Source organism: Triturus cristatus, chromosome 8 (genome assembly GCF_964204655.1).
Source record: "Triturus cristatus chromosome 8, aTriCri1.1, whole genome shotgun sequence".
Classification (NCBI taxonomy): Eukaryota; Metazoa; Chordata; class Amphibia; order Caudata; family Salamandridae; genus Triturus; species Triturus cristatus.
In genome coordinates this window covers 54,434,196-54,460,335 of record NC_140591.1, presented here as the reverse complement: position 1 = coordinate 54,460,335, position 26,140 = coordinate 54,434,196, and the positions used below count along the sequence as shown (strand labels likewise).

The window sequence follows — 26,140 nt, the reverse complement described above, 5'->3', positions numbered from 1 at the left end:
CTACAAATGTTTCCTATTTCATGCTTTTTTGTAAAGTAAACTCTTGTCTGCATCAGCTTCCACTTCTCCTTGAACACAGATTTCAGTATTCAGATGACATAGCTTACCTACTCTGGCCAAATACCTCTGTGTAATATGGTGCTAGTCCATTCAGAGTAAAAAACAAAAGCTACCTAACCTGGATCCGAAAAATGCTATTTACCTATTGCACCCGTTAACTGATGAATGATACAGGACATCTTAAAACATAGCTCTAGCATGAGGTTGAGCATCTATTTTCTTGGGAAGTTTAAAAGAAAGGATGAAGACCCAAGCTACCAGCAGGCTGAAATAGCTCAGTTGGGAGAGTGTTAGACTGAAGATCTAAAGGTCCCTGGTTCAATCCCAGGTTTCGGCACAATTTCAACTTCTGCTTTTCATGTCACAAAAGCTGTTTGGAGTTAAATCAAAACCTTTCATCAATCTGATCAACAACACAATCAATTCAACATATTATTTACTTTCTGTCTTCCTTTCAAACTTGCTTCCACCTCTCTTGTATTCAACTATGCCTCATTTATTTGCAACTTCTTGCTTTATTTTAAAGTAAAGCTTTGCCTGCATCAGCCTCCAATTCCCCTTATACAAAACTGTCAGTAGTCAGATGACATAGCTTGTACACCCTGGCCATATAGGTCTGTGTTTCAGAGTATAAGTCAATTCAAAGTTTAGAAAAAAAAATTCTACCTACCTTGTCCCCTAAAAAGGATATTCACTCATCAGACCAAGTTACCTGCTGAATGATACTGGACACTTTAACACATAACTATAAACGAAAATAGAATGACCAGGTTCTGTATGTATCGTCTACAATTATTAATAATACATCAGGAGGCCACAGGGACTTGTTGGCTGAAATATCTCAGTTGGGAGATCGTTAGACTGAAGAGCTTAAGGTACCTGATTCAATCCTGACTTTCAGCACAGTGCGAGGGGATCCTACATTCTTGCAAAATATTTCTTGAAATCAGCTCTAGTTTTTTTTTCTTTATTTCTCAAAATATTTTATCAACTGATCAACAACATGATAACTTCAACAAAAAGTTGTCTTTCTGTCCTCCTTCTAAACTTGCTTCCACCTCTCTTGCCATCAACTTTGATGACGAATTTATCACATTTTATACTTTTTTCAAAGTAAACTCTTGTCTGCATCAGCTTTCACTTCTCCTTGAACAAAGTTGTCAGTATTGAGATGACATAGCTTACCTACTCAGGCGACATACGTCTGTGTAATACAGTGCTGGTCCACTCAGAGTTTTAAAAGAAAAACGACCTAACATTTATCCCAAAAACGCTACTCACCCATTTCACCAGTTAGCTGCTGAACAATGCAGGACACATTAAAACACAGCTCTAACCTCAGATTGAAAATCCAGGTTCTGCATCTCTGTTCTGGGATTGTTCAAAAAAAGAGGCTGAATACTATAGCTGCTGGCAGGCCGAAATAGCTCAGTTGGGAGAGTGTTAGACAGAAGATCTAAAGGTCCCTGGTTCGATCCCGGGTTTCGGCACATTTTGAACTTCTGCTTTGCATGCCACAAAGACTATTTTGAGTCAACTCATATTGACTTTGTTTATAATGATCAAAACCTTTTATCAAGATAATCGACAATACAATTAATTCAACATATTATTTACTTTCTGTCTTTCTTTCAAACTTGCTTCCACCTCTCTTGTATTCAACTTTGCCTCCTTTATTTCCCAATTCTTCCTTTAATTGAAAGTAAAGCTTTGCCTGCATCAGCCTCCAGTTCCCCTTATACAAAACTGTTAGTAGTCAGATGACCTAGCTTGCCGACCCTCGCCATATAGGTCTGTGTTTCTGAGTATAAGTCCATTCATAGTTTACAAACATCATCTAACTAACTTGGCTCCTAAAAAGGAAATTCACCAATCAGACCAATTTAGCTACTGAATAATACTGGACAATTTAACACATAACTGCACATGCAGATAGAGTGACCAGGTTCTGCATTTATCTTTAACAATTATAACAAATACAACAGAAAGCCAAAATTGCCAGCTGGATGAAATAGCTCAGTTGGGAGAGCAGTAGACTGAAGATCTAAAGGTCCCTGGTTCAATCCCGGGTTTAGGCACATTTTGAACTTCTGCTTTGCATGCCACAAATGCTATTTGGAGTCAACTCATATTGACGTTGTTTATAATGATCAAAACCTTTTATCAAGCTGATCGATAAGACAACCATTTCAACATATTTTTTACATTCTGTCTTTCTGTCAAACTTGCTTCCACCTCTCTTGTATTCAACTTTACCTGCTTTATTTGCCAATTCTTCCTTTAATTGAAAGTAAAGCTTTGCCTGCATCAGCCTCGAGTTCCCCTTATACAAAACTGTTAGTAGTCAGATGACCTAGTTTGCCTACCCTCGCCATATAGGTCTGTGTGTCTGAGTATAAGTCCATTCATAGTTTACAAACATCTTCTAACTAACTTGGCTCCTAAAAAGGAAATTCACCCATCAGACCAATTTAGCTGCTGAATAATATTGGACAATTTAACACATAACTGCACATGCAGATAGAATGACCAGGGTCTGCATTTACCTTTAACAATTATCAAAAATACAACAGAAAGCCAAAATGGCCAGCTGGATGAAATAGCTCAGTCGGGAGAGTGTTAGATTGAAAATCTAAAAGTCCCTTGTTCAATGCTGGGTTTCGGAAAAGTCTGAGAGGTTTCTTGCTTCTCACAAAATATTTCTTGGTATCAGCTCAAGTTTTTCTTTCTTTATTTATCAAAATATTTGATCAACTGATCGACAACATGATCAATTCAACATAGAATTGTCTTTCTGTCCTCCTTCTAAATTTGCTTCCACCTCTCTTGCATTCAGCTTCGACTACAAATGTTTCCTATTTCATGCTTTTTTGTAAAGTAAACTCTTGTCTGCATCAGCTTCCACTTCTCCTTGACCACAGATTTCAGTATTCAGATGACATAGCTTACCTACTCAGGCCAAATACCTCTGTGTAATATGGTGCTAGTCCATTCAGAGTAAAAAACAAAAGCTACCTAACCTGGATCCGAAAAATGCTATTTACCTATTGCACCCGTTAACTGATGAATGATACAGGACATCTTAAAACATAGCTCTAGCATGAGGTTGAGCATCTATTTTCTTGGGAAGTTTAAAAGAAAGGATGAAGACCCAAACTACCAGCAGGCCGAAATAGCTCAGTTGGGAGCGCGTTAGACTGAAGATCTAAAGGTCCCTGTTTCAATCCCGGGTTTCGGCACAATTTCAACTTCTGCTTTTCATGTCACAAAAGCTGTTTGGAGTTAAATCAACGCTCTTCTTTATCAAAACCTTTTATCAATCTGATCAACAACACAATCAATTCAACATATTATTTACTTTCTGTCTTCCTTTCAAACTTGCTTCCACCTCTCTTGTATTCAACTATGCCTCATTTATTTGCAACTTCTTGCTTTATTTTAAAGTAAAGCTTTGCCTGCATCAGCCTCCAATTCCCCTTATACAAAACTGTCAGTAGTCAGATGACATAGCTTGTACACCCTGGCCATATAGGTCTGTGTTTCAGAGTATAAGTCAATTCAGAGTTTAGAAAAAAAAATTCTACCTACCTTGTCCCCTAAAAAGGATATTCACTCATCAGACCAAGTTACCTGCTGAATGATACTGGACACTTTAACACATAACTATAAACGAAAATAGAATGACCAGGTTCTGTATGTATCGTCTACAATTATTAATAATACATCAGGAGGCCACAGGGACTTGTTGGCTGAAATATCTCAGTTGGGAGATCGTTAGACTGAAGAGCTTAAGGTACCTGATTCAATCCTGACTTTCAGCACAGTGCGAGGGGATCCTACATTCTTGCAAAATATTTCTTGAAATCAGCTCTAGTTTTTTTTTCTTTATTTCTCAAAATATTTTATCAACTGATCAACAACATGATAACTTCAACAAAAAGTTGTCTTTCTGTCCTCCTTCTAAACTTGCTTCCACCTCTCTTGCCATCAACTTTGATGACGAATTTATCCCATTTTATACTTTTTTCAAAGTAAACTCTTGTCTGCATCAGCTTTCACTTCTCCTTGAACAAAGTTGTCAGTATTGAGATGACATAGCTTACCTACTCAGGCGACATACGTCTGTGTAATACAGTGCTGGTCCACTTAGAGTTTTAAAAGAAAAACGACCTAACATTTATCCCAAAAACGCTACTCACCCATTTCACCAGTTAGCTGCTGAACAATGCAGGACACATTAAAACACAGCTCTAACCTCAGGTTGAAAATCCAGGTTCTGCATCTCTGTTCTGGGATTGTTCAAAAAAAGAGGCTGAATACTATAGCTGCTGGCAGGCTGAAATGGCTCAGTTGGGAGAGCGTTAGACTGAAGATCTAAAGGTCCCTGGTTCGATCCCGGGTTTCGGCACATTTTGAACTTCTGCTTTGCATGCCACAAAGACTATTTTGAGTCAACTCATATTGACTTTGTTTATAATGATCAAAACCTTTTATCAAGATAATCGACACTACAATTAATTCAACATATTATTTACTTTCTGTCTTTCTTTCAAACTTGCTTCCACCTCTCTTGTATTCAACTTTGCCTCCTTTATTTCCCAATTCTTCCTTTAATTGAAAGTAAAGCTTTGCCTGCATCAGCCTCCAGTTCCCCTTATACAAAACTGTTAGTAGTCAGATGACCTAGCTTGCCGACCCTCGCCATATAGGTCTGTGTTTCTGAGTATAAGTCCATTCCTAGTTTACAAACATCATCTAACTAACTTGGCTCCTAAAAAGGAAATTCACCCATCAGACCAATTTAGCTTCTGAATAATACTGGACAATTTAACACATAACTGCACATGCAGATAGAGTGACCAGGTTCTGCATTTATCTTTAACAATTATAAAAAATACAACAGATAGCCAAAATTGCCAGCTGGATGAAATAGCTCAGTTGGGAGAGCATTAGACTGAAGATCTAAAGGTCCCTGGTTCAATCCCGGGTTTAGGCACATTTTGAACTTCTGCTTTGCATGCCACAAATGCTATTTGGAGTCAACTCATATTGACGTTGTTTATAATGATCAAAACCTTTTATCAAGCTGATCGATAAGACAACCATTTCAACATATTTTTTACATTCTGTCTTTCTGTCAAACTTGCTTCCACCTCTCTTGTATTCAACTTTACCTGCTTTATTTGCCAATTCTTCCTTTAATTGAAAGTAAAGCTTTGCCTGCATCAGCCTCGAGTTCCCCTTATACAAAACTGTTAGTAGTCAGATGACCTAGTTTGCCTACCCTCGCCATATAGGTCTGTGTGTCTGAGTATAAGTCCATTCATAGTTTACAAACATCTTCTAACTAACTTGGCTCCTAAAAAGGAAATTCACCCATCAGACCAATTTAGCTGCTGAATAATATTGGACAATTTAACACATAACTGCACATGCAGATAGAATGACCAGGGTCTGCATTTACCTTTAACAATTATCAAAAATACAACAGAAAGCCAAAATGGCCAGCTGGATGAAATAGCTCAGTCGGGAGAGTGTTAGATTGAAAATCTAAAAGTCCCTTGTTCAATGCTGGGTTTCGGAAAAGTCTGAGAGGTTTCTTGCTTCTCACAAAATATTTCTTGGTATCAGCTCAAGTTTTTCTTTCTTTATTTATCAAAATATTTGATCAACTGATCGACAACATGATCAATTCAACATAGAATTGTCTTTCTGTCCTCCTTCTAAATTTGCTTCCACCTCTCTTGCATTCAGCTTCGACTACAAATGTTTCCTATTTCATGCTTTTTTGTAAAGTAAACTCTTGTCTGCATCAGCTTCCACTTCTCCTTGAACACAGATTTCAGTATTCAGATGACATAGCTTACCTACTCAGGCCAAATACCTCTGTGTAATATGGTGCTAGTCCATTCAGAGTAAAAAACAAAAGCTACCTAACCTGGATCCGAAAAATGCTATTTACCTATTGCACCCGTTAACTGATGAATGATACAGGACATCTTAAAACATAGCTCTAGCATGAGGTTGAGCATCTATTTTCTTGGGAAGTTTAAAAGAAAGGATGAAGACCCAAACTACCAGCAGGCCGAAATAGCTCAGTTGGGAGCGCGTTAGACTGAAGATCTAAAGGTCCCTGTTTCAATCCCGGGTTTCGGCACAATTTCAACTTCTGCTTTTCATGTCACAAAAGCTGTTTGGAGTTAAATCAACGCTCTTCTTTATCAAAACCTTTTATCAATCTGATCAACAACACAATCAATTCAACATATTATTTACTTTCTGTCTTCCTTTCAAACTTGCTTCCACCTCTCTTGTATTCAACTATGCCTCATTTATTTGCAACTTCTTGCTTTATTTTAAAGTAAAGCTTTGCCTGCATCAGCCTCCAATTCCCCTTATACAAAACTGTCAGTAGTCAGATGACATAGCTTGTACACCCTGGCCATATAGGTCTGTGTTTCAGAGTATAAGTCAATTCAGAGTTTAGAAAAAAAAATTCTACCTACCTTGTCCCCTAAAAAGGATATTCACTCATCCGACCAAGTTACCTGCTGAATGATACTGGACACTTTAACACATAACTATAAACGAAAATAGAATGACCAGGTTCTGTATGTATCGTCTACAATTATTAATAATACATCAGGAGGCCACAGGGACTTGTTGGCTGAAATATCTCAGTTGGGAGATCGTTAGACTGAAGAGCTTAAGGTACCTGATTCAATCCTGACTTTCAGCACAGTGCGAGGGGATCCTACATTCTTGCAAAATATTTCTTGAAATCAGCTCTAGTTTTTTTTCTTTATTTCTCAAAATATTTTATCAACTGATCAACAACATGATAACTTCAACAAAAAGTTGTCTTTCTGTCCTCCTTCTAAACTTGCTTCCACCTCTCTTGCCATCAACTTTGATGACGAATTTATCCCATTTTATACTTTTTTCAAAGTAAACTCTTGTCTGCATCAGCTTTCACTTCTCCTTGAACAAAGTTGTCAGTATTGAGATGACATAGCTTACCTACTCAGGCGACATACGTCTGTGTAATACAGTGCTGGTCCACTTAGAGTTTTAAAAGAAAAACGACCTAACATTTATCCCAAAAACGCTACTCACCCATTTCACCAGTTAGCTGCTGAACAATGCAGGACACATTAAAACACAGCTCTAACCTCAGGTTGAAAATCCAGGTTCTGCATCTCTGTTCTGGGATTGTTCAAAAAAAGAGGCTGAATACTATAGCTGCTGGCAGGCTGAAATGGCTCAGTTGGGAGAGCGTTAGACTGAAGATCTAAAGGTCCCTGGTTCGATCCCGGGTTTCGGCACATTTTGAACTTCTGCTTTGCATGCCACAAAGACTATTTTGAGTCAACTCATATTGACTTTGTTTATAATGATCAAAACCTTTTATCAAGATAATCGACACTACAATTAATTCAACATATTATTTACTTTCTGTCTTTCTTTCAAACTTGCTTCCACCTCTCTTGTATTCAACTTTGCCTCCTTTATTTCCCAATTCTTCCTTTAATTGAAAGTAAAGCTTTGCCTGCATCAGCCTCCAGTTCCCCTTATACAAAACTGTTAGTAGTCAGATGACCTAGCTTGCCGACCCTCGCCATATAGGTCTGTGTTTCTGAGTATAAGTCCATTCCTAGTTTACAAACATCATCTAACTAACTTGGCTCCTAAAAAGGAAATTCACCCATCAGACCAATTTAGCTTCTGAATAATACTGGACAATTTAACACATAACTGCACATGCAGATAGAGTGACCAGGTTCTGCATTTATCTTTAACAATTATAAAAAATACAACAGATAGCCAAAATTGCCAGCTGGATGAAATAGCTCAGTTGGGAGAGCATTAGACTGAAGATCTAAAGGTCCCTGGTTCAATCCCGGGTTTAGGCACATTTTGAACTTCTGCTTTGCATGCCACAAATGCTATTTGGAGTCAACTCATATTGACGTTGTTTATAATGATCAAAACCTTTTATCAAGCTGATCGATAAGACAACCATTTCAACATATTTTTTACATTCTGTCTTTCTGTCAAACTTGCTTCCACCTCTCTTGTATTCAACTTTACCTGCTTTATTTGCCAATTCTTCCTTTAATTGAAAGTAAAGCTTTGCCTGCATCAGCCTCGAGTTCCCCTTATACAAAACTGTTAGTAGTCAGATGACCTAGTTTGCCTACCCTCGCCATATAGGTCTGTGTGTCTGAGTATAAGTCCATTCATAGTTTACAAACATCTTCTAACTAACTTGGCTCCTAAAAAGGAAATTCACCCATCAGACCAATTTAGCTGCTGAATAATATTGGACAATTTAACACATAACTGCACATGCAGATAGAATGACCAGGGTCTGCATTTATCTTTAACAATTATCAAAAATACAACAGAAAGCCAAAATGGCCAGCTGGATGAAATAGCTCAGTTGGGAGAGTGTTAGATTGAAAATCTAAAAGTCCCTTGTTCAATGCTGGGTTTCGGAAAAGTCTGAGAGGTTTCTTGCTTCTCGCAAAATATTTCTTGGTATCAGCTTAAGTTTTTCTTTCTTTATTTATCAAAATATTTGATCAACTGATCGACAACATGATCAATTCAACATAGAATTGTCTTTCTGTCCTCCTTCTAAATTTGCTTCCACCTCTCTTGCATTCAGCTTCGACTACAAATGTTTCCTATTTCATGCTTTTTTGTAAAGTAAACTCTTGTCTGCATCAGCTTCCACTTCTCCTTGAACACAGATTTCAGTATTCAGATGACATAGCTTACCTACTCAGGCCAAATACCTCTGTGTAATATGGTGCTAGTCCATTCAGAGTAAAAAAAAAAGCTACCTAACCTGGATCCGAAAAATGCTATTTACCTATTGCACCCGTTAACTGATGAATGATACAGGACATCTTAAAACATAGCTCTAGCATGAGGTTGAGCATCTATTTTCTTGGGAAGTTTAAAAGAAAGGATGAAGACCCAAACTACCAGCAGGCCGAAATAGCTCAGTTGGGAGAGCGTTAGACTGAAGATCTAAAGGTCCCTGGTTCAATCCCGGGTTTCGGCACAATTTCAACCTCTGCTTTTCATGTCTCAAAAGCTGTTTGGAGTTAAATCAACGCTCTTCTTTATCAAAACCTTTTATCAATCTGATCAACAACACAATCAATTCAACATATTATTTACTTTCTGTCTTCTTTTCAAACTTGCTTCCACCTCTCTTGTATTCAACTATGCCTCATTTATTTGAAACTTCTTGCTTTATTTTAAAGTAAAGCTTTGCCTGCATCAGCCTCCAATTCCCCTTATACAAAACTGTCAGTAGTCAGATGACATAGCTTGTACACCCTGGCCATATAGGTCTGTGTTTCAGAGTATAAGTCAATTCAGAGTTTAGAAAAAAAAATTCTACCTACATTGTCCCCTAAAAAGGATATTCACTCATCAGACCAAGTTACCTGCTGAATGATACTGGACACTTTAACATATAACTATAAACGAAAATAGAATGACCAGGTTCTGTATGTATCGTCTACAATTATTAATAATACATCAGGAGGCCACAGGGACTTGTTGGCTGAAATATCTCAGTTGGGAGATCGTTAGACTGAAGAGCTTAAGGTACCTGATTCAATCCTGACTTTCAGCACAGTGCGAGGGGATCCTACATTCTTGCAAAATATTTCTTGAAATCAGCTCTAGTTTTTTTTTCTTTATTTCTCAAAATATTTTATGAACTGATCAACAACATGATAACTTCAACAAAAAGTTGTCTTTCTGTCCTCCTTCTAAACTTGCTTCCACCTCTCTTGCCATCAGCTTTGATGACGAATTTATCCCATTTTATACTTTTTTCAAAGTAAACTCTTGTCTGCATCAGCTTTCACTTCTCCTTGAACAAAGTTGTCAGTATTGAGATGACATAGCTTACCTACTCAGGCGACATACGTCTGTGTAATACAGTGCTGGTCCACTTAGAGTTTTAAAAGAAAAACGACCTAACATTTATCCCAAAAACGCTACTCACCCATTTCACCAGTTAGCTGCTGAACAATGCAGGACACATTAAAACACAGCTCTAACCTCAGATTGAAAATCCAGGTTCTGCATCTCTGTTCTGGGATTGTTCAAAAAAAGAGGCTGAATACTATAACTGCTGGCAGGCCGAAATAGCTCAGTTGGGAGAGCGTTAGACTGAAGATCTAAAGGTCCCTGGTTCGATCCCGGGTTTCGGCACATTTTGAACTTCTGCTTTGCATGCCACAAAGACTATTTTGAGTCAACTCATATTGACTTTGTTTATAATGATCAAAACCTTTTATCAAGATAATCGACAATACAATTAATTCAACATATTATTTACTTTCTGTCTTTCTTTCAAACTTGCTTCCACCTCTCTTGTATTCAACTTTGCCTCCTTTATTTCCCAATTCTTCCTTTAATTGAAAGTAAAGCTTTGCCTGCATCAGCCTCCAGTTCCCCTATACAAAACTGTTAGTAGTCAGATGACCTAGCTTGCCGACCCTCGCCATATAGGTCTGTGTTTCTGAGTATAAGTCCATTCATAGTTTACAAACATCATCTAACTAACTTGGCTCCTAAAAAGGAAATTCACCCATCAGACCAATTTAGCTACTGAATAATACTGGACAATTTAACACATAACTGCACATGCAGATAGAGTGACCAGGTTCTGCATTTATCTTTAACAATTATAAAAAATACAACAGAAAGCCAAAATTGCCAGCTGGATGAAATAGCTCAGTTGGGAGAGCCGTAGACTGAAGATCTAAAGGTCCCTGGTTCAATCCCGGGTTTAGGCACATTTTGAACTTCTGCTTTGCATGCCACAAATGCTATTTGGAGTCAACTCATATTGACGTTGTTTATAATGATCAAAACCTTTTATCAAGCTGATCGATAAGACAACCATTTCAACATATTTTTTACATTCTGTCTTTCTGTCAAACTTGCTTCCACCTCTCTTGTATTCAACTTTACCTGCTTTATTTGCCAATTCTTCCTTTAATTGAAAGTAAAGCTTTGCCTGCATCATCCTCGAGTTCCCCTTATACAAAACTGTTAGTAGTCAGATGACCTAGTTTGCCTACCCTCGCCATATAGGTCTGTGTGTCTGAGTATAAGTCCATTCATAGTTTACAAACATCTTCTAACTAACTTGGCTCCTAAAAAGGAAATTCACCCATCAGACCAATTTAGCTGCTGAATAATATTGGACAATTTAACACATAACTGCACATGCAGATAGAATGACCAGGGTCTGCATTTATCTTTAACAATTATCAAAAATACAACAGAAAGCCAAAATGGCCAGCTGGATGAAATAGCTCAGTTGGGAGAGTGTTAGATTGAAAATCTAAAAGTCCCTTTTTCAATGCTGGGTTTCGGAAAAGTCTGAGAGGTTTCTTGCTTCTCACAAAATATTTCTTGGTATCAGCTCAAGTTTTTCTTTCTTTATTTATCAAAATATTTGATCAACTGATCGACAACATGATCAATTCAACATGGAATTGTCTTTCTGTCCTCCTTCTAAATTTGCTTCCACCTCTCTTGCATTCAGCTTCGACTACAAATGTTTCCTATTTCATGCTTTTTTGTAAAGTAAACTCTTGTCTGCATCAGCTTCCACTTCTCCTTGAACACAGATTTCAGTATTCAGATGACATAGCTTACCTACTCAGGCCAAATACCTCTGTGTAATATGGTGCTAGTCCATTCAGAGTAAAAAAAAAAGCTACCTAACCTGGATCCGAAAAATGCTATTTACCTATTGCACCCGTTAACTGATGAATGATACAGGACATCTTAAAACATAGCTCTAGCATGAGGTTGAGCAACTATTTTCTTGGGAAGTTTAAAAGAAAGGATGAAGACCCAAACTACCAGCAGGCCGAAATAGCTCAGTTGGGAGAGCGTTAGACTGAAGATCTAAAGGTCCCTGGTTCAATCCTGGGTTTCGGCACAATTTCAACCTCTGCTTTTCATGTCTCAAAAGCTGTTTGGAGTTAAATCAACGCTCTTCTTTATCAAAACCTTTTATCAATCTGATCAACAACACAATCAATTCAACATATTATTTACTTTCTGTCTTCTTTTCAAACTTGCTTCCACCTCTCTTGTATTCAACTATGCCTCATTTATTTGAAACTTCTTGCTTTATTTTAAAGTAAAGCTTTGCCTGCATCAGCCTCCAATTCCCCTTATACAAAACTGTCAGTAGTCAGATGACATAGCTTGTACACCCTGGCCATATAGGTCTGTGTTTCAGAGTATAAGTCAATTCAGAGTTTAGAAAAAAAAATTCTACCTACATTGTCCCCTAAAAAGGATATTCACTCATCAGACCAAGTTACCTGCTGAATGATACTGGACACTTTAACACATAACTATAAACGAAAATAGAATGACCAGGTTCTGTATGTATCGTCTACAATTATTAATAATACATCAGGAGGCCACAGGGACTTGTTGGCTGAAATATCTCAGTTGGGAGATCGTTAGACTGAAGAGCTTAAGGTACCTGATTCAATCCTGACTTTCAGCACAGTGCGAGGGGATCCTACATTCTTGCAAAATATTTCTTGAAATCAGCTCTAGTTTTTTTTTCTTTATTTCTCAAAATATTTTATCAACTGATCAACAACATGATAACTTCAACAAAAAGTTGTCTTTCTGTCCTCCTTCTAAACTTGCTTCCACCTCTCTTGCCATCAGCTTTGATGACGAATTTATCCCATTTTATACTTTTTTCAAAGTAAACTCTTGTCTGCATCAGCTTTCACTTCTCCTTGAACAAAGTTGTCAGTATTGAGATGACATAGCTTACCTACTCAGGCGACATACGTCTGTGTAATACAGTGCTGGTCCACTTAGAGTTTTAAAAGAAAAACGACCTAACATTTATCCCAAAAACGCTACTCACCCATTTCACCAGTTAGCTGCTGAACAATGCAGGACACATTAAAACACAGCTCTAACCTCAGATTGAAAATCCAGGTTCCGCATCTCTGTTCTGGGATTGTTCAAAAAAAGAGGCTGAATACTATAGCTGCTGGCAGGCCGAAATAGCTCAGTTGGGAGAGCGTTAGACAGAAGATCTAAAGGTCCCTGGTTCGATCCCGGGTTTCGGCACATTTTGAACTTCTGCTTTGCATGCCACAAAGACTATTTTGAGTCAACTCATATTGACTTTGTTTATAATGATCAAAACCTTTTATCAAGATAATCGACAATACAATTAATTCAACATATTATTTGCTTTCTGTCTTTCTTTCAAACTTGCTTCCACCTCTCTTGTATTCAACTTTGCCTCCTTTATTTCCCAATTCTTCCTTTAATTGAAAGTAAAGCTTTGCCTGCATCAGCCTCCAGTTCCCCTTATACAAAACTGTTAGTAGTCAGATGACCTAGCTTGCCGACCCTCGCCATATAGGTCTGTGTTTCTGAGTATAAGTCCATTCATAGTTTACAAACATCATCTAACTAACTTGGCTCCTAAAAAGGAAATTCACCCATCAGACCAATTTAGCTACTGAATAATACTGGACAATTTAACACATAACTGCACATGCAGATAGAGTGACCAGGTTCTGCATTTATCTTTAACAATTATAAAAAATACAACAGAAAGCCGAAATTGCCAGCTGGATGAAATAGCTCAGTTGGGAGAGCAGTAGACTGAAGATCTAAAGGTCCCTGGTTCAATCCCGGGTTTAGGCACATTTTGAACTTCTGCTTTGCATGCCACAAATGCTATTTGGAGTCAACTCATATTGACGTTGTTTATAATGATCAAAACCTTTTATCAAGCTGATCGATAAGACAACCATTTCAACATATTTTTTACATTCTGTCTTTCTGTCAAACTTGCTTCCACCTCTCTTGTATTCAACTTTACCTGCTTTATTTGCCAATTCTTCCTTTAATTGAAAGTAAAGCTTTGCCTGCATCAGCCTCGAGTTCCCCTTATACAAAACTGTTAGTAGTCAGATGACCTAGTTTGCCTACCCTCGCCATATAGGTCTGTGTGTCTGAGTATAAGTCCATTCATAGTTTACAAACATCTTCTAACTAACTTGGCTCCTAAAAAGGAAATTCACCCATCAGACCAATTTAGCTGCTGAATAATATTGGACAATTTAACACATAACTGCACATGCAGATAGAATGACCAGGGTCTGCATTTATCTTTAACAATTATCAAAAATACAACAGAAAGCCAAAATGGCCAGCTGGATGAAATAGCTCAGTTGGGAGAGTGTTAGATTGAAAATCTAAAAGTCCCTTGTTCAATGCTGGGTTTCGGAAAAGTCTGAGAGGTTTCTTGCTTCTCGCAAAATATTTCTTGGTATCAGCTCAAGTTTTTCTTTCTTTATTTATCAAAATATTTGATCAACTGATCGACAACATGATCAATTCAACATAGAATTGTCTTTCTGTCCTCCTTCTAAATTTGCTTCCACCTCTCTTGCATTCAGCTTCGACTACAAATGTTTCCTATTTCATGCTTTTTTGTAAAGTAAACTCTTGTCTGCATCAGCTTCCACTTCTCCTTGAACACAGATTTCAGTATTCAGATGACATAGCTTACCTACTCAGGCCAAATACCTCTGTGTAATATGGTGCTAGTCCATTCAGAGTAAAAAAAAAAGCTACCTAACCTGGATCCGAAAAATGCTATTTACCTATTGCACCCGTTAACTGATGAATGATACAGGACATCTTAAAACATAGCTCTAGCATGAGGTTGAGCATCTATTTTCTTGGGAAGTTTAAAAGAAAGGATGAAGACCCAAACTACCAGCAGGCCGAAATAGCTCAGTTGGGAGAGCGTTAGACTGAAGATCTAAAGGTCCCTGGTTCAATCCCGGGTTTCGGCACAATTTCAACCTCTGCTTTTCATGTCTCAAAAGCTGTTTGGAGTTATATCAACGCTCTTCTTTATCAAAACCTTTTATCAATCTGATCAACAACACAATCAATTCAACATATTATTTACTTTCTGTCTTCTTTTCAAACTTGCTTCCACCTCTCTTGTATTCAACTATGCCTCATTTATTTGAAACTTCTTGCTTTATTTTAAAGTAAAGCTTTGCCTGCATCAGCCTCCAATTCCCCTTATACAAAACTGTCAGTAGTCAGATGACATAGCTTGTACACCCTGGCCATATAGGTCTGTGTTTCAGAGTATAAGTCAATTCAGAGTTTAGAAAAAAAAATTCTACCTACATTGTCCCCTAAAAAGGATATTCACTCATCAGACCAAGTTACCTGCTGAATGATACTGGACACTTTAACATATAACTATAAACGAAAATAGAATGACCAGGTTCTGTATGTATCGTCTACAATTATTAATAATACATCAGGAGGCCACAGGGACTTGTTGGCTGAAATATCTCAGTTGGGAGATCGTTAGACTGAAGAGCTTAAGGTACCTGATTCAATCCTGACTTTCAGCACAGTGCGAGGGGATCCTACATTCTTGCAAAATATTTCTTGAAATCAGCTCTAGTTTTTTTTTCTTTATTTCTCAAAATATTTTATCAACTGATCAACAACATGATAACTTCAACAAAAAGTTGTCTTTCTGTCCTCCTTCTAAACTTGCTTCCACCTCTCTTGCCATCAGCTTTGATGACGAATTTATCCCATTTTATACTTTTTTCAAAGTAAACTCTTGTCTGCATCAGCTTTCACTTCTCCTTGAACAAAGTTGTCAGTATTGAGATGACATAGCTTACCTACTCAGGCGACATACGTCTGTGTAATACAGTGCTGGTCCACTTAGAGTTTTAAAAGAAAAACGACCTAACATTTATCCCAAAAACGCTACTCACCCATTTCACCAGTTAGCTGCTGAACAATGCAGGACACATTAAAACACAGCTCTAACCTCAGATTGAAAATCCAGGTTCTGCATCTCTGTTCTGGGATTGTTCAAAAAAAGAGGCTGAATACTATAACTGCTGGCAGGCCGAAATAGCTCAGTTGGGAGAGCGTTAGACTGAAGATCTAAAGGTCCCTGGTTCGATCCCGGGTTTCGGCACATTTTGAACTTCTGCTTTGCATGCCACAAAGACTATTTTGAGTCAACTCATATTGACTTTGTTTATAATGATCAAAACCTTTTATCAAGATAATCGACAATACAATTAATTCAACATATTATTTACTTTCTGTCTTTCTTTCAAACTTGCTTCCACCTCTCTTGTATTCAACTTTGCCTCCTTTATTTCCCAATTCTTCCTTTAATTGAAAGTAAAGATTTGCCTGCATCAGCCTCCAGTTCCCCTATACAAAACTGTTAGTAGTCAGATGACCTAGCTTGCCGACCCTCGCCATATAGGTCTGTGTTTCTGAGTATAAGTCCATTCATAGTTTACAAACATCATCTAACTAACTTGGCTCCTAAAAAGGAAATTCACCCATCAGACCAATTTAGCTACTGAATAATACTGGACAATTTAACACATAACTGCACATGCAGATAGAGTGACCAGGTTCTGCATTTATCTTTAACAATTATAAAAAATACAACAGAAAGCCAAAATTGCCAGCTGGATGAAATAGCTCAGTTGGGAGAGCCGTAGACTGAAGATCTAAAGGTCCCTGGTTCAATCCCGGGTTTAGGCACATTTTGAACTTCTGCTTTGCATGCCACAAATGCTATTTGGAGTCAACTCATATTGACGTTGTTTATAATGATCAAAACCTTTTATCAAGCTGATCGATAAGACAACCATTTCAACATATTTTTTACATTCTGTCTTTCTGTCAAACTTGCTTCCACCTCTCTTGTATTCAACTTTACCTGCTTTATTTGCCAATTCTTCCTTTAATTGAAAGTAAAGCTTTGCCTGCATCATCCTCGAGTTCCCCTTATACAAAACTGTTAGTAGTCAGATGACCTAGTTTGCCTACCCTCGCCATATAGGTCTGTGTGTCTGAGTATAAGTCCATTCATAGTTTACAAACATCTTCTAACTAACTTGGCTCCTAAAAAGGAAATTCACCCATCAGACCAATTTATCTGCTGAATAATATTGGACAATTTAACACATAACTGCACATGCAGATAGAATGACCAGGGTCTGCATTTATCTTTAACAATTATCAAAAATACAACAGAAAGCCAAAATGGCCAGCTGGATGAAATAGCTCAGTTGGGAGAGTGTTAGATTGAAAATCTAAAAGTCCCTTTTTCAATGCTGGGTTTCGGAAAAGTCTGAGAGGTTTCTTGCTTCTCACAAAATATTTCTTGGTATCAGCTCAAGTTTTTCTTTCTTTATTTATCAAAATATTTGATCAACTGATCGACAACATGATCAATTCAACATGGAATTGTCTTTCTGTCCTCCTTCTAAATTTGCTTCCACCTCTCTTGCATTCAGCTTCGACTACAAATGTTTCCTATTTCATGCTTTTTTGTAAAGTAAACTCTTGTCTGCATCAGCTTCCACTTCTCCTTGAACACAGATTTCAGTATTCAGATGACATAGCTTACCTACTCAGGCCAAATACCTCTGTGTAATATGGTGCTAGTCCATTCAGAGTAAAAAAAAAAGCTACCTAACCTGGATCCGAAAAATGCTATTTACCTATTGCACCCGTTAACTGATGAATGATACAGGACATCTTAAAACATAGCTCTAGCATGAGGTTGAGCAACTATTTTCTTGGGAAGTTTAAAAGAAAGGATGAAGACCCAAACTACCAGCAGGCCGAAATAGCTCAGTTGGGAGAGCGTTAGACTGAAGATCTAAAGGTCCCTGGTTCAATCCTGGGTTTCGGCACAATTTCAACCTCTGCTTTTCATGTCTCAAAAGCTGTTTGGAGTTAAATCAACGCTCTTCAATATCAAAACCTTTTATCAATCTGATCAACAACACAATCAATTCAACATATTATTTACTTTCTGTCTTCTTTTCAAACTTGCTTCCACCTCTCTTGTATTCAACTATGCCTCATTTATTTGAAACTTCTTGCTTTATTTTAAAGTAAAGCTTTGCCTGCATCAGCCTCCAATTCCCCTTATACAAAACTGTCAGTAGTCAGATGACATAGCTTGTACACCCTGGCCATATAGGTCTGTGTTTCAGAGTATAAGTCAATTCAGAGTTTAGAAAAAAAAATTCTACCTACATTGTCCCCTAAAAAGGATATTCACTCATCAGACCAAGTTACCTGCTGAATGATACTGGACACTTTAACACATAACTATAAACGAAAATAGAATGACCAGGTTCTGTATGTATCGTCTACAATTATTAATAATACATCAGGAGGCCACAGGGACTTGTTGGCTGAAATATCTCAGTTGGGAGATCGTTAGACTGAAGAGCTTAAGGTACCTGATTCAATCCTGACTTTCAGCACAGTGCGAGGGGATCCTACATTCTTGCAAAATATTTCTTGAAATCAGCTCTAGTTTTTTTTTCTTTATTTCTCAAAATATTTTATCAACTGATCAACAACATGATAACTTCAACAAAAAGTTGTCTTTCTGTCCTCCTTCTAAACTTGCTTCCACCTCTCTTGCCATCAGCTTTGATGACGAATTTATCCCATTTTATACTTTTTTCAAAGTAAACTCTTGTCTGCATCAGCTTTCACTTCTCCTTGAACAAAGTTGTCAGTATTGAGATGACATAGCTTACCTACTCAGGCGACATACGTCTGTGTAATACAGTGCTGGTCCACTTAGAGTTTTAAAAGAAAAACGACCTAACATTTATCCCAAAAACGCTACTCACCCATTTCACCAGTTAGCTGCTGAACAATGCAGGACACATTAAAACACAGCTCTAACCTCAGATTGAAAATCCAGGTTCTGCATCTCTGTTCTGGGATTGTTCAAAAAAAGAGGCTGAATACTATAGCTGCTGGCAGGCCGAAATAGCTCAGTTGGGAGAGCGTTAGACTGAAGATCTAAAGGTCCCTGGTTCGATCCCGGGTTTCGGCACATTTTGAACTTCTGCTTTGCATGCCACAAAGACTATTTTGAGTCAACTCATATTGACTTTGTTTATAATGATCAAAACCTTTTATCAAGATAATCGACAATACAATTAATTCAACATATTATTTGCTTTCTGTCTTTCTTTCAAACTTGCTTCCACCTCTCTTGTATTCAACTTTGCCTCCTTTATTTCCCAATTCTTCCTTTAATTGAAAGTAAAGCTTTGCCTGCATCAGCCTCCAGTTCCCCTTATACAAAACTGTTAGTAGTCAGATGACCTAGCTTGCCGACCCTCGCCATATAGGTCTGTGTTTCTGAGTATAAGTCCATTCCTAGTTTACAAACATCCTCTAACTAACTTGGCTCCTAAAAAGGAAATTCACCCATCAGACCAATTTAGCTACTGAATAATACTGGACAATTTAACACATAACTGCACATGCAGATAGAGTGACCAGGTTCTGCATTTATCTTTAACAATTATAAAAAATACAACAGAAAGCTGAAATTGCCAGCTGGATGAAATAGCTCAGTTGGGAGAGCAGTAGACTGAAGATCTAAAGGTCCCTGGTTCAATCCCGGGTTTAGGCACATTTTGAACTTCTGCTTTGCATGCCCCAAATGCTATTTGGAGTCAACTCATATTGACGTTGTTTATAATGATCAAAACCTTTTATCAAGCTGATCGATAAGACAACCATTTCAACATATTTTTTACATTCTGTCTTTCTGTCAAACTTGCTTCCACCTCTCTTGTATTCAACTTTACCTGCTTTATTTGCCAATTCTTCCTTTAATTGAAAGTAAAGCTTTGCCTGCATCAGCCTCGAGTTCCCCTTATACAAAACTGTTAGTAGTCAGATGACCTAGTTTGCCTACCCTCGCCATATAGGTCTGTGTGTCTGAGTATAAGTCCATTCATAGTTTACAAACATCTTCTAACTAACTTGGCTCCTAAAAAGGAAATTCACCCATCAGACCAATTTAGCTGCTGAATAATATTGGACAATTTAACACATAACTGCACATGCAGATAGAATGACCAGGGTCTGCATTTATCTTTAACAATTATCAAAAATACAACAGAAAGCCAAAATGGCCAGCTGGATGAAATAGCTCAGTTGGGAGAGTGTTAGATTGAAAATCTAAAAGTCCCTTGTTCAATGCTGGGTTTCGGAAAAGTCTGAGAGGTTTCTTGCTTCTCGCAAAATATTTCTTGGTATCAGCTCAAGTTTTTCTTTCTTTATTTATCAAAATATTTGATCAACTGATCGACAACATGATCAATTCAACATAGAATTGTCTTTCTGTCCTCCTTCTAAATTTGCTTCCACCTCTCTTGCATTCAGCTTCGACTACAAATGTTTCCTATTTCATGCTTTTTTGTAAAGTAAACTCTTGTCTGCATCAGCTTCCACTTCTCCTTGAACACAGATTTCAGTATTCAGATGACATAGCTTACCTACTCAGGCCAAATACCTCTGTGTAATATGGTGCTAGTCCATTCAGAGTAAAAAAAAAAGCTACCTAACCTGGATCCGAAAAATGCTATTTACCTATTGCACCCGTTAACTGATGAATGATACAGGACATCTTAAAACATAGCTCTAGCATGAGGTTGAGCATCTATTTTCTTGGGAAGTTTAAAAGAAAGGATGAAGACCCAAACTACCAGCAGGCCGAAATAGCTCAGTTGGGAGAGCGTTAGACTGAAGATCTAAAGGTCCCTGGTTCAATCCCGGGTTTCGGCACAATTTCAACCTCTGCTTTTCATGTCTCAAAAGCTGTTTGGAGTTATATCAACGCTCTTCTTTATCAAAACCTTTTATCAATCTGATCAACAACACAATCAATTCAACATATTATTTACTTTCTGTCTTCTTTTCAAACTTGCTTCCACCTCTCTTGTATTCAACTATGCCTCATTTATTTGAAACTTCTTGCTTTATTTTAAAGTAAAGCTTTGCCTGCATCAGCCTCCAATTCCCCTTATACAAAACTGTCAGTAGTCAGATGACATAGCTTGTACACCCTGGCCATATAGGTCTGTGTTTCAGAGTATAAGTCAATTCAGAGTTTAGAAAAAAAAATTCTACCTACATTGTCCCCTAAAAAGGATATTCACTCATCAGACCAAGTTACCTGCTGAATGATACTGGACACTTTAACATATAACTATAAACGAAAATAGAATGACCAGGTTCTGTATGTATCGTCTACAATTATTAATAATACATCAGGAGGCCACAGGGACTTGTTGGCTGAAATATCTCAGTTGGGAGATCGTTAGACTGAAGAGCTTAAGGTACCTGATTCAATCCTGACTTTCAGCACAGTGCGAGGGGATCCTACATTCTTGCAAAATATTTCTTGAAATCAGCTCTAGTTTTTTTTTCTTTATTTCTCAAAATATTTTATCAACTGATCAACAACATGATAACTTCAACAAAAAGTTGTCTTTCTGTCCTCCTTCTAAACTTGCTTCCACCTCTCTTGCCATCAGCTTTGATGACGAATTTATCCCATTTTATACTTTTTTCAAAGTAAACTCTTGTCTGCATCAGCTTTCACTTCTCCTTGAACAAAGTTGTCAGTATTGAGATGACATAGCTTACCTACTCAGGCGACATACGTCTGTGTAATACAGTGCTGGTCCACTTAGAGTTTTAAAAGAAAAACGACCTAACATTTATCCCAAAAACGCTACTCACCCATTTCACCAGTTAGCTGCTGAACAATGCAGGACACATTAAAACACAGCTCTAACCTCAGATTGAAAATCCAGGTTCTGCATCTCTGTTCTGGGATTGTTCAAAAAAAGAGGCTGAATACTATAACTGCTGGCAGGCCGAAATAGCTCAGTTGGGAGAGCGTTAGACTGAAGATCTAAAGGTCCCTGGTTCGATCCCGGGTTTCGGCACATTTTGAACTTCTGCTTTGCATGCCACAAAGACTATTTTGAGTCAACTCATATTGACTTTGTTTATAATGATCAAAACCTTTTATCAAGATAATCGACAATACAATTAATTCAACATATTATTTACTTTCTGTCTTTCTTTCAAACTTGCTTCCACCTCTCTTGTATTCAACTTTGCCTCCTTTATTTCCCAATTCTTCCTTTAATTGAAAGTAAAGATTTGCCTGCATCAGCCTCCAGTTCCCCTATACAAAACTGTTAGTAGTCAGATGACCTAGCTTGCCGACCCTCGCCATATAGGTCTGTGTTTCTGAGTATAAGTCCATTCATAGTTTACAAACATCATCTAACTAACTTGGCTCCTAAAAAGGAAATTCACCCATCAGACCAATTTAGCTACTGAATAATACTGGACAATTTAACACATAACTGCACATGCAGATAGAGTGACCAGGTTCTGCATTTATCTTTAACAATTATAAAAAATACAACAGAAAGCCAAAATTGCCAGCTGGATGAAATAGCTCAGTTGGGAGAGCCGTAGACTGAAGATCTAAAGGTCCCTGGTTCAATCCCGGGTTTAGGCACATTTTGAACTTCTGCTTTGCATGCCACAAATGCTATTTGGAGTCAACTCATATTGACGTTGTTTATAATGATCAAAACCTTTTATCAAGCTGATCGATAAGACAACCATTTCAACATATTTTTTACATTCTGTCTTTCTGTCAAACTTGCTTCCACCTCTCTTGTATTCAACTTTACCTGCTTTATTTGCCAATTCTTCCTTTAATTGAAAGTAAAGCTTTGCCTGCATCATCCTCGAGTTCCCCTTATACAAAACTGTTAGTAGTCAGATGACCTAGTTTGCCTACCCTCGCCATATAGGTCTGTGTGTCTGAGTATAAGTCCATTCATAGTTTACAAACATCTTCTAACTAACTTGGCTCCTAAAAAGGAAATTCACCCATCAGACCAATTTATCTGCTGAATAATATTGGACAATTTAACACATAACTGCACATGCAGATAGAATGACCAGGGTCTGCATTTATCTTTAACAATTATCAAAAATACAACAGAAAGCCAAAATGGCCAGCTGGATGAAATAGCTCAGTTGGGAGAGTGTTAGATTGAAAATCTAAAAGTCCCTTTTTCAATGCTGGGTTTCGGAAAAGTCTGAGAGGTTTCTTGCTTCTCACAAAATATTTCTTGGTATCAGCTCAAGTTTTTCTTTCTTTATTTATCAAAATATTTGATCAACTGATCGACAACATGATCAATTCAACATGGAATTGTCTTTCTGTCCTCCTTCTAAATTTGCTTCCACCTCTCTTGCATTCAGCTTCGACTACAAATGTTTCCTATTTCATGCTTTTTTGTAAAGTAAACTCTTGTCTGCATCAGCTTCCACTTCTCCTTGAACACAGATTTCAGTATTCAGATGACATAGCTTACCTACTCAGGCCAAATACCTCTGTGTAATATGGTGCTAGTCCATTCAGAGTAAAAAAAAAAGCTACCTAACCTGGATCCGAAAAATGCTATTTACCTATTGCACCCGTTAACTGATGAATGATACAGGACATCTTAAAACATAGCTCTAGCATGAGGTTGAGCAACTATTTTCTTGGGAAGTTTAAAAGAAAGGATGAAGACCCAAACTACCAGCAGGCCGAAATAGCTCAGTTGGGAGAGCGTTAGACTGAAGATCTAAAGGTCCCTGGTTCAATCCTGGGTTTCGGCACAATTTCAACCTCTGCTTTTCATGTCTCAAAAGCTGTTTGGAGTTAAATCAACGCTCTTCAATATCAAAACCTTTTATCAATCTGATCAACAACACAATCAATTCAACATATTATTTACTTTCTGTCTTCTTTTCAAACTTGCTTCCACCTCTCTTGTATTCAACTATGCCTCATTTATTTGAAACTTCTTGCTTTATTTTAAAGTAAAGCTTTGCCTGCATCAGCCTCCAATTCCCCTTATACAAAACTGTCAGTAGTCAGATGACATAGCTTGTACACCCTGGCCATATAGGTCTGTGTTTCAGAGTATAAGTCAATTCAGAGTTTAGAAAAAAAAATTCTACCTACATTGTCCCCTAAAAAGGATATTCACTCATCAGACCAAGTTACCTGCTGAATGATACTGGACACTTTAACACATAACTATAAACGAAAATAGAATGACCAGGTTCTGTATGTATCGTCTACAATTATTAATAATACATCAGGAGGCCACAGGGACTTGTTGGCTGAAATATCTCAGTTGGGAGATCGTTAGACTGAAGAGCTTAAGGTACCTGATTCAATCCTGACTTTCAGCACAGTGCGAGGGGATCCTACATTCTTGCAAAATATTTCTTGAAATCAGCTCTAGTTTTTTTTTCTTTATTTCTCAAAATATTTTATCAACTGATCAACAACATGATAACTTCAACAAAAAGTTGTCTTTCTGTCCTCCTTCTAAACTTGCTTCCACCTCTCTTGCCATCAGCTTTGATGACGAATTTATCCCATTTTATACTTTTTTCAAAGTAAACTCTTGTCTGCATCAGCTTTCACTTCTCCTTGAACAAAGTTGTCAGTATTGAGATGACATAGCTTACCTACTCAGGCGACATACGTCTGTGTAATACAGTGCTGGTCCACTTAGAGTTTTAAAAGAAAAACGACCTAACATTTATCCCAAAAACGCTACTCACCCATTTCACCAGTTAGCTGCTGAACAATGCAGGACACATTAAAACACAGCTCTAACCTCAGATTGAAAATCCAGGTTCTGCATCTCTGTTCTGGGATTGTTCAAAAAAAGAGGCTGAATACTATAGCTGCTGGCAGGCCGAAATAGCTCAGTTGGGAGAGCGTTAGACTGAAGATCTAAAGGTCCCTGGTTCGATCCCGGGTTTCGGCACATTTTGAACTTCTGCTTTGCATGCCACAAAGACTATTTTGAGTCAACTCATATTGACTTTGTTTATAATGATCAAAACCTTTTATCAAGATAATCGACAATACAATTAATTCAACATATTATTTGCTTTCTGTCTTTCTTTCAAACTTGCTTCCACCTCTCTTGTATTCAACTTTGCCTCCTTTATTTCCCAATTCTTCCTTTAATTGAAAGTAAAGCTTTGCCTGCATCAGCCTCCAGTTCCCCTTATACAAAACTGTTAGTAGTCAGATGACCTAGCTTGCCGACCCTCGCCATATAGGTCTGTGTTTCTGAGTATAAGTCCATTCCTAGTTTACAAACATCCTCTAACTAACTTGGCTCCTAAAAAGGAAATTCACCCATCAGACCAATTTAGCTACTGAATAATACTGGACAATTTAACACATAACTGCACATGCAGATAGAGTGACCAGGTTCTGCATTTATCTTTAACAATTATAAAAAATACAACAGAAAGCTGAAATTGCCAGCTGGATGAAATAGCTCAGTTGGGAGAGCAGTAGACTGAAGATCTAAAGGTCCCTGGTTCAATCCCGGGTTTAGGCACATTTTGAACTTCTGCTTTGCATGCCCCAAATGCTATTTGGAGTCAACTCATATTGACGTTGTTTATAATGATCAAAACCTTTTATCAAGCTGATCGATAAGACAACCATTTCAACATATTTTTTACATTCTGTCTTTCTGTCAAACTTGCTTCCACCTCTCTTGTATTCAACTTTACCTGCTTTATTTGCCAATTCTTCCTTTAATTGAAAGTAAAGCTTTGCCTGCATCAGCCTCGAGTTCCCCTTATACAAAACTGTTAGTAGTCAGATGACCTAGTTTGCCTACACTCGCCATATAGGTCTGTGTGTCTGAGTATAAGTCCATTCATAGTTTACAAACATCTTCTAACTAACTTGGCTCCTAAAAAGGAAATTCACCCATCAGACCAATTTAGCTGCTGAATAATATTGGACAATTTAACACATAACTGCACATGCAGATAGAATGACCAGGGTCTGCATTTATCTTTAACAATTATCAAAAATACAACAGAAAGCCAAAATGGCCAGCTGGATGAAATAGCTCAGTTGGGAGAGTGTTAGATTGAAAATCTAAAAGTCCCTTGTTCAATGCTGGGTTTCGGAAAAGTCTGAGAGGTTTCTTGCTTCTCGCAAAATATTTCTTGGTATCAGCTCAAGTTTTTCTTTCTTTATTTATCAAAATAT

The 26,140-nt window shown here is 37.6% G+C and overlaps 10 non-coding genes across 10 annotated transcripts; all 10 read left to right on the top strand.

The window, feature by feature from the left end:
* The first annotated feature begins 4,395 nt into the window (after positions 1–4,395).
* TRNAF-GAA (transfer RNA phenylalanine (anticodon GAA)) lies at positions 4,396–4,468 on the top strand. Its single transcript has one exon. It is a non-coding gene; the product is annotated as a tRNA-Phe (tRNA).
* A 2,844-nt stretch (positions 4,469–7,312) lies between these two features.
* TRNAF-GAA (transfer RNA phenylalanine (anticodon GAA)) lies at positions 7,313–7,385 on the top strand. The gene has a single exon. It is a non-coding gene; the product is annotated as a tRNA-Phe (tRNA).
* Positions 7,386–9,060: 1,675 nt separating this feature from the next.
* TRNAF-GAA (transfer RNA phenylalanine (anticodon GAA)) lies at positions 9,061–9,133 on the top strand. Its single transcript has one exon. It is a non-coding gene; the product is annotated as a tRNA-Phe (tRNA).
* A 1,096-nt stretch (positions 9,134–10,229) lies between these two features.
* On the top strand, positions 10,230–10,302 carry TRNAF-GAA (transfer RNA phenylalanine (anticodon GAA)). The gene has a single exon. It is a non-coding gene; the product is annotated as a tRNA-Phe (tRNA).
* Positions 10,303–14,893: 4,591 nt separating this feature from the next.
* On the top strand, positions 14,894–14,966 carry TRNAF-GAA (transfer RNA phenylalanine (anticodon GAA)). Its single transcript has one exon. It is a non-coding gene; the product is annotated as a tRNA-Phe (tRNA).
* Positions 14,967–16,062: 1,096 nt separating this feature from the next.
* TRNAF-GAA (transfer RNA phenylalanine (anticodon GAA)) lies at positions 16,063–16,135 on the top strand. The gene has a single exon. It is a non-coding gene; the product is annotated as a tRNA-Phe (tRNA).
* A 2,843-nt stretch (positions 16,136–18,978) lies between these two features.
* On the top strand, positions 18,979–19,051 carry TRNAF-GAA (transfer RNA phenylalanine (anticodon GAA)). The gene has a single exon. It is a non-coding gene; the product is annotated as a tRNA-Phe (tRNA).
* Positions 19,052–20,726: 1,675 nt separating this feature from the next.
* TRNAF-GAA (transfer RNA phenylalanine (anticodon GAA)) lies at positions 20,727–20,799 on the top strand. Its single transcript has one exon. It is a non-coding gene; the product is annotated as a tRNA-Phe (tRNA).
* A 1,096-nt stretch (positions 20,800–21,895) lies between these two features.
* On the top strand, positions 21,896–21,968 carry TRNAF-GAA (transfer RNA phenylalanine (anticodon GAA)). Its single transcript has one exon. It is a non-coding gene; the product is annotated as a tRNA-Phe (tRNA).
* Positions 21,969–24,811: 2,843 nt separating this feature from the next.
* TRNAF-GAA (transfer RNA phenylalanine (anticodon GAA)) lies at positions 24,812–24,884 on the top strand. Its single transcript has one exon. It is a non-coding gene; the product is annotated as a tRNA-Phe (tRNA).
* Positions 24,885–26,140: the final 1,256 nt, after the last annotated feature.